This window comes from Alligator sinensis, unplaced genomic scaffold, assembly GCF_000455745.1.
Source record: "Alligator sinensis unplaced genomic scaffold, ASM45574v1 scaffold256_1, whole genome shotgun sequence".
Taxonomy (NCBI): Eukaryota; Metazoa; Chordata; order Crocodylia; family Alligatoridae; genus Alligator; species Alligator sinensis.
Window position 1 is genome coordinate 90,838 of NW_005842139.1, and position 14,412 is coordinate 105,249.

General features: G+C 44.6%; 1 long non-coding RNA gene across 1 annotated transcript in view; it reads right to left on the reverse strand.

The window, feature by feature from the left end:
* The window catches only part of LOC102369386, a 243,649-nt gene that overhangs the window by 81,311 nt on the left and 147,926 nt on the right, over positions 1–14,412 (reverse strand). The window contains exon 2 of the long non-coding RNA XR_001358161.1: positions 2,008–2,097. This is a non-coding gene — a long non-coding RNA (uncharacterized LOC102369386). The remainder of the gene's footprint in view (positions 1–2,007; positions 2,098–14,412) is intronic.

Here is a 14,412-nt window from a genome sequence, read left to right on the forward strand (position 1 = left end):
CTCTTCAGAGCTGTATTGCTTTGCGTAAATAAATGTACACTGAGCTAGAGCAGAGCTGTCAAACTCATCTGGCCTCATGGACCGGATGAGTGGTGTGGGACCGGTCCATAGGCGAGATGAGTGGCACGGGGCTGGCCCCATGACTTGGATCGGGCTCAGAGACACTCCTCCCCATGCTGGCTGGATCCAACATGCCCAGTGCATGCTCTGTCTGGTCCAGGACCTGGAGGGAAGAGGCCCAGCATCCCAAGTGCTCGGCTGCCCTCAGGGGAAGATGCTGTGCTGCTGGATTTCTTCCTGTGGTGCTGCTGGGCCTCCCGTACCACTGTTCTCACCTGGGTGCTTGGTAGCCAAGTGGGCAAGAGCTGCAGTGCTGGAGCCCTAGGGAGGAAGCTGGACACTATGGGAACTTGCAGGACATCACAAGAACAAGCTGTGGTGTTGGGCTTCCTCCCACAGTGCTGCTGGGGCTCCCACCTAGGCGCTTGGCCACTACTGTGGGAACAGGCCATGGCATTGCTCAGGCTCCACAGCCACAGGTCTCACCCAGGCACCTGGCTGCAGCCACAGGACAGTCCCCCATCACAGCCAGAATCAGGGCAGAAGTCTGTGGCCAGAGCCAGGCTAGAGGCTATATGTTTGCCACCCCTGGACTAGAGAAAGGCTGACTCTACAACTTAATGATTAGAGCAGTGCAAGGATTCAAACCTGAGATGGGCTTTTCTGCATCCTGGGTGAGCAGCCATGCCACCCTACGACTGGTTGTACGAGGATCTCTCAGTTTCCTCAAGAATTTCTGAAAGTCTCCGTTTCGTCCCACGGCAGATTGCCAAAAAAAAAAAAGCTTGGGAACGCCAAGGTTTTATGGAAAAGGCTCCAGCTGTGAGCGCTTCTACATCTCGCTTCGCTTAGCACCCATCTCAGGGAGGCAAGGTTCAACTTACAGACAAGGAGAAGGTGGGTAGCCGTGAGTCAGCCACTCGAGTTTAGCTGGGTTATCGGATGGGGAGCAACACTGCACCCAGGGCTGGTTTCATTGTTGTCAGAGAGGGGAAGGAAGCAGAAACCCATTCCCTTCTCCACTCACCCCCACTAGGATTTCTATCCCCATCCATCCGCAAAGGATGGGACAATAGAGAAGCTAAGAGAGCCGAACTAAATGGATTAGCATCATTAAGAGAGGGCAGAGGGAGGTTTGGCACAGATTCAAAGAAGAGGCGATGTTAAGACTGAAAGGGGAGTCCCATGAGGAGAGAGCTCTGCAACCTAGGGGACACTTGGAGATCAGAGGCCACCATCTGCAACAGATCCCCCATGAGAGGTGCCAGAAAAGAGACCCGCCAAGAGAAGGAGGCCCTGAATCTATCCAGGCCTTTTCAAGTGACCGGGGCTAAACACAAGCCCATGTAGGCAGCCTATGTAGTAAGCATGGTGTACACGGTGACTAATGAGACTTATCTGATATGCAGGGCCAGCTCCACCACTGAAGTAGGAAAGCAGCATAGCCCCAGTGGCTTCTGTGGAGTCATGCTGAATTACACCAGCCGAGACCATTGCTACTGTGGCCCTATTACAGTTGCTAGGCATTGATAATAAAGAATTCAAGCCCACTTGGATGAAATCATGTGAATGTGTGCGCACACACACACATGCACACACCAGGATTTTTTTTGATATATATATATTTTTTTTTTTATCCAGAAGCCTCAGATCCCAAGCTTTTGTCAATAGGAGCCGGGCTATTTCCTTGCTATTTTTAGCAGTGATGCTTTGTGTGTGTAACAGCTGTCAGACACAGAAAACTGTGCTCCTTCGAACAAGACCTTTAGAAAAATAGACAGCTTCTTAACTACAGCGAGTAACGAAGGACAGCAGCTCGATGCAATGCTCCGGCCTGAGATGCTGGAGATAGCAGAGGGCAGCACCAAGGAGCGCGTAGGAGCGAGAAAGACAGAGAGATGTCCATCTCTGGCCATTACTCCAGACAGTGACGTCACAGGCTCTTACCTTGGCACACAAAGGAAGATGGAGTTTCCCCAGGGTGGACACGAGCTGTGATGAACACCACTTTCTGCTCAGCTCCTGGCTTCAGGTTTACTGCAGGGGGAGGGTGGGGTGGAGAGAGAGAGAGAGACAAAGATCCTTAAACGAGGTCCCCTATGCAGGGCACAAAGGACCATTAATATTAAAGTGTATCCTTTTATTAAAATGGTTCATACATTATAAATGGGGGTAATCTATAATTAAAGGAAGCCGCGTCACTAGCTATTCAGCTCGTGTAGGAGGGAAGGCTATGCAAACAGCAAGGGTTGCGAGTCTAATGACACAAAGCCAAGCCTGCAACAACAAAGTTAGCTCCCTTTTTAAAAACCGAGATTTACTGCAGCGAGTTTAAACTGCACGGTAATTGCTCTCTCACTTGTGATAAATGTCCCCCTGGGGCGACAAGAAAACCAGTGGGGTTCTATTCATATTGTAAAGCCAATTGCCCCCTGCATTACGCTTGATACAAGGCTTAGCATGGTGCCAAATAAAGGTAAAAGTGCTTGCAAATGACATTTATTGGACTGGGCTTCACCTTGTTTTTAGCTACGTTGGCCTGAGCCTGCCTTTGCCAAAAGATGGGCTAGAGGGATTCAAAATCAGCACAGTATGGGAAACAGACAGGAGGCAAATGGGCAGAGGAACAACAGGCAGAGAAATCATTCTCCAGGAACGGCTTCACCCGGCATTAAAACGCAGACACCTCTAGGGTGGAACATGCCAGCTATTTAACCGCACACTGAGCGGTTGCAAGGGATGAACATGCTACTATGCCATTTGAAACTATGGACAGATGGGAGGGAGACTTAATAGTTAGGATGCAACTACTTGTGCTGGAATTTAGCCAGGGTCAATCCCCAAAGTAGGCAAAATTAAATACTTAAAACTACAATTGAAACACAGAGTCAAGACCATATAAACAATATGGAGCAGGCAGCTTGTTTCCCTCTATTTTTTTTTCCAAAGGCATTGCTTAACAAAAGGAAATAAAGATGATTTTTTTTTTTCTCAAATGGGCTCAGGGAATTTTAAAGTCCATAAGAAGTCAGGACCTCAGCCACAAATCTCATCTAGATCTACCCAGCTCGGTAGGGGTAACGATAAAAACAGCAAGACGCGGTTGCCATAGATTTCTTTATTTTCAGTTGAATCCCTTGCAGGGAAATAAAGTTTTAAAATATAAAGAGAATGAGATCTAAATTTACCAATTTTTTAATTAATTATAGACATGTATTATGTATACACACAGGCACGTGCGCACACAGAAATATGGGCCTTTTAATTTCAAGCGTCTTGTGGAGTCTAGAGACCATCCCTAATTTTCTTATTCTTATTTTTTTTTTTTTCTGGTTCACAGAAATGCTAATCCCAGCCAGAGGCAAATCAGCTGACACTAAAATAATCAATACATTTTCCGTTCTTCTCAAGAAACAATCAGACAAGAGACCATAGCAGGGTTCTTTTATATTCCTTTAGTCTCTCTAAATGTCCTACAGCTGCTCAGCCTGCAATGCAGCCATTCATTTGGTCTTTGATACGCTAACTTCACTCCTCTCTGGCTCGGTTTTGAGCCCGAGAGGCATAGAAATATAAGAAAGAATGTCTTTGACAAAAGTAGCAGCTGGTGGGGTCAACCCCTTCTGCAGGAGGAAAGGAGGCGGCAGCAGAAAGGAGCACAGCATCGTCAACAAGGACCTGATGACCACCCAATGTCATTAGTGTTAACACCGAGTAATGGATGAGGAAGGAGATAAATCAGTCCCAACTGCACAGATGAAAAAGGGAAGCCTGGGGCAGCCAGAGGGGTGTTTTCTTCCCACTTGTGGTGAGGGGTGGAAAAAAAACCCGCTCGCATTAAATGGCAGGTGCTCCACAAGGTTGACCACTCCCAATAAAACCGAGGGGAGCTGGACTGTGCATATGGCTCTATAACAATTTATGCTTGTCAAGTAGCTGGCCAAGGGTTTTGAGAGGATTCATTTTACATATCCTACGTCAGATTCCATAGAAAAACTTCCTTTCTGGGTAACCGGTAAAAAATGTAGTTAAATTCTTTAATGTTGGGAATATACTTCCATATTCTGGACCTGACCCAAAACTCGCCGAAATGAATGGAAGGGGGTGTGCTGATTTTAGTGGTAGTTTAGTCAAGTCGTGCAATAATCATAAGATGAATTGAACTCCTCTCCACCCAATAATGCAAAGTTCACTGTATGCTGCAAAATGTATCCGGATGGGAACGTTTCCTGCTTATGTCTTGTAAATAGCTTTTCGAAACACATCGATCAGAAGGATTACATACTTATTTTCCTATACATCTCTATACATACTTTCTAGCATGCTATCAGGTCCAAAAATCCTTCCCTGTGAGTTTACTCCTATCTCAGAGGTCTTCTTTCTTAAAAATACTGTGTTTTTCCATTATTAAACGTAAATGGATATTTTACCTCTACTCTGGTTGGACAACAAAACAAATTTAATTCCATTTATGGCCCTGTGGGTTTCCCCAGTGTTTGTACTGTGAATGCTGCAGGGAAGTATATTGTTCCAAACTGGAGGAAAAACCCAGTGTTTTGGCTGGATTGTTGGAAGTCATTGCCTTATTTTGAGAAGCACTCGGTTTGGAAAATACTTTGGTTAAAAAGGAAATCATGGAAGAATGACTTTAACAAATTATATGTTGAACTCATGTGTCTCTTAAATGCAGTTGAAGCTTTTGAGAGATGCTGGGTAGCCTGCTTTAGAAAGGAAAGTCTACGTAACTTCTTAGAGGATGGAGGACCACCTACACTGCCCTCTGAATATGCTGGAAGAAACACCTTAATATGGGGGACCAGGAGGTCAGTATCCAATGGCCTATTCAAAAATAGTTCAGCTTCTTCAAAAAGTAATTCAAGCAGCAAACCAATTAATTCTCGGCGTGGACACCTCTCCACTGGGTAGCAGGCTAAGAGTACCAAACTGCTCATACAGGCCACCATACAGCTGTCAGATAGCAAAGGCTAGACACAGGCTCCAAAGCTTGGGTTCTCATCTATCACCCCAAAGTCTGCAAATCTTAGACTGAGAGGTAAAATGTATGCAACTGAGGTCCCACTCTAATAATGGCTTTCATTACTGACTGACGGTGGGCTACATAGATTCAGACTCGTAGCCGAAAAGGTGATGTGCTCACGAACTCATTCCCAGCCCCCAATCCATCCTGCCTCATTTATACTTCTGTATAGATCACACCTGCAGTCCTCAGGGTTTTCCTCTTTTCATCAGATATATTTTGGAATAATCTAACATGCATTTTAAACTTCAAAAAGTTCCATTTTTACACCAGAAGAAAAGATGGAAGGAAAGAGAAGGAGGGAAAAAAAACCCAACCTCTCTTCATCCATCTTTTATGTAATCCAAAAAATAAAAGAAAGACAAACCTCGACACTCTAACAATGACTGCTATCGAGCAACAGAAATCAGGACACTATATAGTCCTGTCCTTCCTTCCCTGTCCAAACCCTGCCTCTCTTCTTAACTTCAACGGTCATTAACAAATGCTTCCTATTTTCTACTTTTTGATTACAAAGCTCAATTAAAATTCAAGTGCTTCGAGATAGGCAACTGGCTTGACAAATGCTAGAGTGCTTCAGATGTGCTAGAAAGGAAAAGAAAACCGTGCACCAAACCCTGACAGGGTATCTTCCACAAGCAAAAGCGCCGTAACCATCAATCTCAAGAATGGGATGACAGCATATTTGCTGAAAGGCCTTTTCATTAAGGAGAGAACAAGTGGAATTATTACATATTTGCTTGCATTTTGCTCTGCAGTGCTATCACGCTAAGTATTACCCAGAAGACCGAGCCAGGTTTTTTTGGTTTTCTGTTCAATCCCCTCAGAAAAAAAAAAAAAAGCACCACCAGCAAAAGCATTAATGTCTGTTTTTGCCTGGGCACCAGCTGAACTTGTTAAGCCATGTTCCCTTGGGGCTATTCCCCATTGGTTTCTTTGCTTACAGTGCTCTGGCTGGCCTTACGGTTCATGCACATGCCTTCCTGCCATGCTTTTCTGTGATCCGTTTTGGGGGGAAAATATACCCCTAAACAAATACGTGCAGGCCAAGGGTATTAGCCAAACCAAACAACGTTCACATCAACAGCTGCTCCAACTCAAAAGTGTTCACAATGGTGATAAGTCGGCAGTGAGCAAATGTTCCACTAAGGAGAAATCCACCTGGATGTGAAGTACAAACAAATATGCCATTTGTATCCAGGCACAGGCCTAGGTTGTTTCCCCCTATGCAGGAAGGAAGGAAGAGAGGGCAGACCTGTAACCCAGTCTGCAAATCCTAAAAGATAAAAATCCTGCTGCTTGTACAATGCAAATCTATAAGTGCCCCCAGTGGAGTGATAGCAATTTCAAGAGGTATATGGTAGTGTAGCCATAATACTGGGTCATCTCTGCACAAACCAGCCATTCAGGGCACTTGCTACCTGTGATGCCTTCTACCCCTTCTCCCACACACAGCTCTTCCCATTCCCACTTACACACTGGCCATAGAGAGTGTTGCGCTATCAGAAAAATTGTTGAAGAAACTGTAGTGATGCAAGTTATCATTTAGAGACATCCACTAATTCAGAAGGGTTGAGAATTGGGAAATGGCCCCTCGGTTAGGGAACTGCTGTTGGAGTCAAAGGGTCTTTGGAGGTCAGCCTACTGCTCCGCAGTTAAAGTTCAGGGTTTAGTTCTTCTCCGTCATTGTACACGTGCATTTATTGAACCCGATGATCATTAAAAAGGTCTCTTTCATTTGGAAATGTAGTTTAGCCAAGATCAAAATGTGTCATGGCAACATGTTCATTTCAACTATTTTGTTCCTTGGGAAAGTTGTAATTAAAGAATCACAGGAGGGACCTCAGGAGGTCATCTAGTCCAGCTGGCTCAAGTAAGATCAACCCCGTCTAAACTATCTTAAACAAGTATTTCTAACCTGTTCCTAGAAACTCAAGGAACGACCCTCAAGCACAAGTGAGGCATTTTGATTACGTTATCCTCATTCACCATTACTTTGATACTATATCAAAATATTAATAGGGTTCTATTGTATCTATATATTGTAGTTAATAACATGCATGTCGTTTATATTAAAACACTGTAGATAATTAGCAAGTCTAGATTTAATAAAACACAACACTATCACTGAAACGAAATGGCTCGACGCTACTGAAACTGAATTTCCCAGATCTGCCAAACTGAAATGCTTCAACATTTTTGTTTCACCTGAACACTTCAAATTTTCCATCTTTTGTTGCACTGCAGAACAACACCATTTTTAAACAGCAGACATTCCCATTCCTGACCATTTCTGGGACACTTGTCTGCTCGTGCCACAAAGGAGAATTGTGTTGGAGTAGACCCATCCCCTGAACTTCAACCAAGAGGAAATAGCTTTAATGCCAAAAACATATGAGAAAGTCAGGTGAGTGATTCTGAACCTAGTTTTACCCAACATTTGGGAGTCTACTGGATCAGACCAACAGGAGAAGTGCCAGAATGCTACCAGAGAAGTGGCTGTTTTCAATGGTCCAACTGGAACTTGCAGACAAAAGTCATTGCATTTAGACAAATCAGCAACAGTGGGTGCATCTACTTGAGCTGCTAAAGGTGCAGTAGACTAAGTCTATTGCGCATTAGCACGGCAAGCAAAAGTCGTGTCAATGCGCTAATGCACAGCAGAATTAGTTTACTGTGTATTAGCATCACGAAAAAAGTGTGCGCTGGTGCTAATGCACAGTAGCACTGATTATGGCACATTAAGTTTAGTACCCACAGGTACTAAACTTAATGCAACGTAATTACAGCACATTCATGAATGTGTGGACGTGCCCACTGCTAAGGCTGATGGGGCCTAACATAGGTATAAAATATGCTCTCTTAGATTTGGCAATGGGACATTGAAGGGGCCACTCCTGCCCAAGTCAACCTGGAAATTAATCTGAGGGGAGGAAATCTGGGTCAACTTCCCGATACTGCAACACACCCGCCGCATTGGACTTGGGCAGGTCGCTTAACCTCTCTTGGCTTTGCCGCCTTTGAGATAAGGATGCAACGAAGCAGCAATACCTCTTTTGGAAAATGCTCTGAGGCCTGAAGGGAAAGAAGTGAAACAAGTTGAATTGTTACAGGCGGTCCCTCAGAGCCAGAACTGAAAGGCGCTGCCATGACACGCTGTAGTAGCATTTACTCTCAGCCTGTTAGAAAAGTGGAAGGCTGCAACCCGCACGGCAAGAAATCTCTCACCATCCACCACCCTTACAGTCACGCTTCATTTTAACATGCACGTGTATTTTAGGGAATCCTCTGCACAGCAATCAGCTGGCAAAATAACGGGGCTCTCCTATATCTTCACTTCCCAGGTACTGAGAAGCATGGTCCAATCTCTTGCAAACATGTCATGTTTAAACCTCTGCCAGTTGGAGGCATTGTTAGAGACCCCGCGGAATTGATAAAACCAGTATGAATCCAAACAGAAGAAGTCTCCTGTATTACATTTAACTCTGCTGCCTCTGCTTGGGTGTGTTCAACAGAACGATAACATCCATTTTGAAAGTTAATGCTGATCATATGGTTGACCTGACTGCCTACTCTCTACCCCATTAAACTACTTCAGCAAATCAAATCTAGGCAGTGGTTACTGTACTCTCGCATCTCCTGGCAGACCATATTAACACCTAATTCAGTTTATTTCTGTTATTTCTGGTCACAAATGCCATTTCAGTTAAGACTGCACGGCTCAGCAACACGCACAGCAGGGGAATATGACTTTGGCCACTACGGGGGCTGTGAGGTCAAGGAAGCATAAGCATTTATACTGGTTCATGCTTAGTTTGGAAAAACCTCCTGCCCTCCTCTCTCCTCTCCTGACTGTCATATGAACTGTGTGAAGAAGCTAACTGCTGTGGCTTGAATTTGGGTTGGGGTTTTTTGGTATTTTATCCCCATAGTCTAAGGGTAGTTTCTGTTTCTGCAGATTCCAGCGTGGCCCAAACATCACAGGTCTTGCACGTCTACAGACCTGGGCTCTGGATGGAAGCAGAAGAGCCTCAACCAGCGCAGGTGAAAGCAATGATAAGCACACCGAGCATCTATGTGCTGCCTTCATCTAGAAAAGAGTTCACATGGATTTCTTTGTGCCAGTGATTGATGCAACTCCCATGGATGTCCCTGTGTCACGTGAGGCTTCGATCTTGAGCCCATCCTCTCAAAAGCTCACAGCCAAGGTTTTGGTCCAGGCTGCGGCCCTGATCCAACAAAACAGTTCAGTACGTGATTCATTTCCTTTGACTTCAGTAGCACACAAAGACATGCATAAATTTAAGCCTATCCTTTGCCAAACCTGGACCTATATGCAGTTGCTGCCTCTGAGATCACTGCGGCAACGTCATTTTAAAGTTAGAGGGCAAGTAAGTATTATCCTTTATTGCCAATTTTGTACCCCAAAAAAACCCTCTCTCTCCGTCTCTTTCTTTTTACATTCCTCTTAAAAGCAAAGCTATTTTGGAGCATTTAATATTATTTAATCTCTTTACTCTGGCAGGATAGAAATTACAGGGGCCATTACAATGGTCCTATGTGAGCATGTGCTTTATTGATGTGCACGCTGACCTAATATCAAATTGATTTTGCTCAGCTTTTCTGCTGACCACAGAAAAATGCAAATTGGGTATTATATTTGCACGCTAATTTTATTGCACCCCTGTGTCTTCATAAAAAGATAAAGTTTGGGCTAATAAAAATAAAACATTTCTGGTGCTAATATAAGCAAATGTTTATGTAGGCAGGTAACAAATTGGTTTGTCATTTAGGGGAACATAAAGAGCATTATAATCATCTTTAGACAAAATAGATTGGTGGCTTTTGCTTAGCTTTTAGCTTTCATTTGCAAAATCAATTTAATGTAGTGCAGTGTCTCAAAGAAAGGGTGACACAGGATTAAAACGTCCGCTGTGTTTCTTTCCCTGCCAACTCGGAGAAGTGGGATTTGGGTTAGCTCCTGTTCAAAGTAAATTAAATATATTCTAACTGGAGAAAGAGAAAAGGAGTGTTTAGACGTATGTTGTGTGTGTGAGCATCCTATTGGGACAAACACGGCGGGAAGAAAGGCCTCACAAAGCTGAAGGGAGAGGCTGAAATACTTAAGAGTCCTCTGTGCCACCAGGATTGTGCCTGTGTTATACACATCTGATCTCCTTGCCTAGACGGCTCTTTGTTCTTTCTTCCTTTCGCCCTTTAGTCTTTTGTAACAATGCCTCTTGCGTCCCCTCTGACAGCCCACGCTCTCCACTGGAAAGCTGCAACGTGAACTTTGAAGGCAGTTTAACTAGGCAGAGATGCATCGACAGCCTGAATTGTATTTACCAAAATGCCTTGACCTACATCCCAGAGCAGCGTGCCATTTCCCCCTTTCCTCGTTGCTTCCCCACCAGCCCCTCAATGTGGCTTTATTTCCAAATGGCAGGGTATTTTGGAGGGGCTATGCAAACTGTTCCACTGTTCATACTTGACTGCATTTTCAACTTCGTAGCCCAACGAGGCGATTTTTGTGTAATGCAAAAGGCCAGAAATATCTCCTGGTAAAATTATTCTGTAGCACAGTTCAGAGGAAGCCACTGAGCTATTTGGAAAATGAGAAATGGCAAAAGGGTTGTAGAGCAGGGTCCAACTCCTCAAGCCTATTGACTTATTTTTAATCTCTGTGAAGTTTTGGAAACAAACATTTCTGCACTTGGGCTTCGTGGCAATGTCATGCTTGATACCCCTGTGAGAAAGGAAAATGAACTCGCACAGGCTTCTAGTATGCACTTGTATTTTTTTTTTTCAAAGCAGGGTTTTGCATTTCGATTATTCAGAAGCATCTGAACTCTGGAACAGGGGAGCCCACGCCTAAGAACAGGAAATCAGAATATGAATTGCACATTATTTTCCTCACAAGGCCAAGGTGATGACAACTTGCAATTAAGGATGCAGACAGTAGCGTTTAATGTCACCTACCTGCATCACCGTCATAGCATAATAGTTTGGCAGACAGGTCCCCAGCCTGCTTTCTTTTTCCCTCTCCTGTTTGCTATTTATAAAGTCAGGCTGTAGTGTAGATAAACCCCTTGCCCTCCAGAGACCAGAGGCAGGCAGTAAATTATGGGAAGGCTAAGTGGTACATCAAATGTGTCTCCTCATAGCCATATATCATCTTGTTAAATTTGACGTCTAATCCCAGGACCCCAGAAATCATTCCCAGAATCCCAGAAAATGCATGCGTCCTTCAAGTGATATAGTACAAGGAAGTAAAGTTTACCTGCAGAAAAAGCATCCTAGCCCTGTTTTGCTAAGTGACTTTTTCACCTGGGACCTGCTGGATGTTATGTCTTTCAAAAACAAAGTAGAGTGGGCACTCACCCTTCCTCCTTGAATGCATGCACTCTGATATAGGAGACGTGCACCGTGGTTAACATTCAGCCACAAAGGGCTCATCTGCCCTATGGCAGCAACATGTCCCAGAAGGGATGCTCCCAAGCCCACCCAGCCCCACTGTCACACTGCAAGCTTGGAAAAATGCACCGGGGGAGCCATTTCTGGGTCATGCCCTCGCACTTGTTCTTGAGATCCTGGGCTCCAGGGTGCTGGCAAATGACCACAGTGGCTTAACTCTGGGTTTGGAGTCTAGAAGCAGGTGCAGCTGGGAGGGCATGCGTGGGATATCACTGCCACTGTTGTATTGAGGTGTCCCAAATGAACCAACGCTCAGTTCCCCTACTTAAAATATGGCACCCATGTGAAAACGCCTTGTCCCTTCAGTCTAAAGGTACAGCCCAAGCTCATTTTTTTCTGAATTGGACTTAAACCTGACACCCCTGCTTCAAGGGGGTGGGGGTGTTGTTATTATCCCTGATTTTCAGATGGAAAAAAGGCACAAAAGTTAAGTGACACAACCAGGGCCATATAGGAAGTATGCAACGGTGTCAGGAAACAACCTGAGTTCCTCACAGAGATCACTCCCCACTGTGTGCACCCATGCTATGCCTATAGGATATCACATTTACATAAAACACAGGCCATACAACCTCAAATATACCTTCTGTTCTGCCTTACAACATGCCCCTGCATATAATAAGTGTCTTATTTTTGAAAGGCAGAATGAACGGGGAATTTTTCTCCCCTAAATTATGACTTCATAGGGCAGACCAAGCCTACTCTTCAGCTGACTTTCCTGCTCAACTAAAGCTGAAACGCTAGTTCTTGCTGAAGACTGGTGTTCATGGGTAGATCCACGGTTGTGAAAAAGCCAAAGAGTACCCAGATCTGTGAAATAGGAAGAGAAAGACCAGGAGCACCCCACAGATGGCAGAATTGCTCTAAGAAAAATTAACTTGATTAGGAACATCAAGGCCATTAAAAAGAAAAGCTGATTGTTAACACCTACGGAGTGAAGAACAATGGGCCATTAAGTCAACTGACTCCCTCAGCTACCTGAAGAGTAATACAGCAGCTGCCCCACTCTGGAGCAGAATCAAAGCAGGTGCTTGCATCTCAGGCAGAAAAATCAGCTTCCCCACTTAATACACCAATTCTGGGGGGCTGATCTTGGGGGGGAAAGGTGCAGGTTGTATGTAAGAAAATATGGTACATGCAAGAAATGAGAGCAGTTCCTTGCCTATTATTTAATTTCTGATTTATTATTCATAACAGCAACCTGGTAATTAGCTGCTATGAGGTGGCGCTCTACCAACTATCCCTATTGCTGAGGGCTAAAGCTGTGTTTGGTTGCCCCAGACATTGTTTAACTGAAGGTCAGGCAATAACCGGCTGCATAATGTTGTGCACTGGGGGCCTGAACAGGCACAAACCCAGCCGCCCAGCAACCAGAGGAGTCTGACAGCCAGGACTTCTCCCTTCTGCTATTTCCAGCTGTGCCACCTCAGCCTGGATAGTCCTATACAATAGACAGTGGCCTTCTCTTTAGAAATATCTGAATATTGGATTCATTAAAACTTTAAACCTTTTGAAATTCTAAAACATCAAGCCAGATCCTAAGCCCCCTCTGTGCCACTTCTGTGTTGCAAGGGGTATTTGGCTACCAGCACGGGAGCTGTACTTGAGTGCATCGAGGATCAACTAGGCCCAGAGAAGTGTCCCCGTGGTGAGCCTGGTAAGTGGGTGCATGGGCAATCCTGGCTGGTTGTCTACCAACACACATTACAGCAGCCCTGTGGCTACTCTAACAGGCATCAGAAACCAGTTTGCACCCTTGACGGTCCCTGGGATCAGGGAGAAAGATGGGTGGTGGGAAGCTACTTACTTTACCCTTTCCCCCTCCCCAACCAAGAGACAAGTACAGGCAGTCCTCAACTTAAGACATTTCAAGTTACAATGAATGGCACTGACATCATTTATAAATTGACGCCCTGTTTCGACTTTCTGACATCAGTTTCGACTTTATGAAACTTGATCCGATGCCACGCCAAGCCACGCCATGCCAGCGAACAAGTTCGCTGCGTCACTCATCTCCCTGGAGAACCTCTCTCCAAACTTCCTCGGACGCTTTCTTTAAGAAAGCGGACAAGACACCAGAAAAACCTGCAGCCAGGACTCCTGAGAAGACTCCAGCCAAGAGCCCTTCCAAAAGTCCAAGCAAGAGCCCTTCAAAAAGTCCAGGAAAGTCACCTCAAAGAAGTCCTTCCAAATGAACAGGAATGCTATTTACAATAGAAATGCATTAATGTAGCTATATTACTCATCTATAATTGATCGAGTACAAAATTCTGGGGTATTTTTGGTGAAAATAGGGTATCAGGCCTTGGTTCAGGTCCCAATCCCCCATTTATAACATTATTCCTATAGGAAAATCAGTTCCGAGTTACATTTCGACTTAAGATGCGGTTTTCAGGAACCGATTGTGTCCTAAGTCCGAGGACTGCCTGTATAAGATACCTGTTCAAAATGGTCTTGTTATACGGCAATCAAAAGCAACTGGATTTGCTTTCTCTATCCCTACCCTTCAGACATTGGTTCAGAATCACATGACTTGCTACAACCCAGGCACTTAATGAAATACCATGCGTAGGAGCACAGGTAAAAGAGCGTAAAGATCCATTAAAAAAAAAAAAGACTTAAGATCTGCTTGCTGGCCTGATGAAGCTCTTTGTGCTAATGCACAGAATACGGGGCACTATACTCAGTTTTCTTTGCTTCAGATTCTGCTCACGGGGAACAAACAGTGGTGAGAGGGTTAAAAAAACAACCAAAAAACCAAAGCTTTGAATGCGCAAGAACTCAGTAGAAAGCCATGATCCCAGGCAAGAATAGGAAGGGGGCTCTCCTCAGATCCTGCT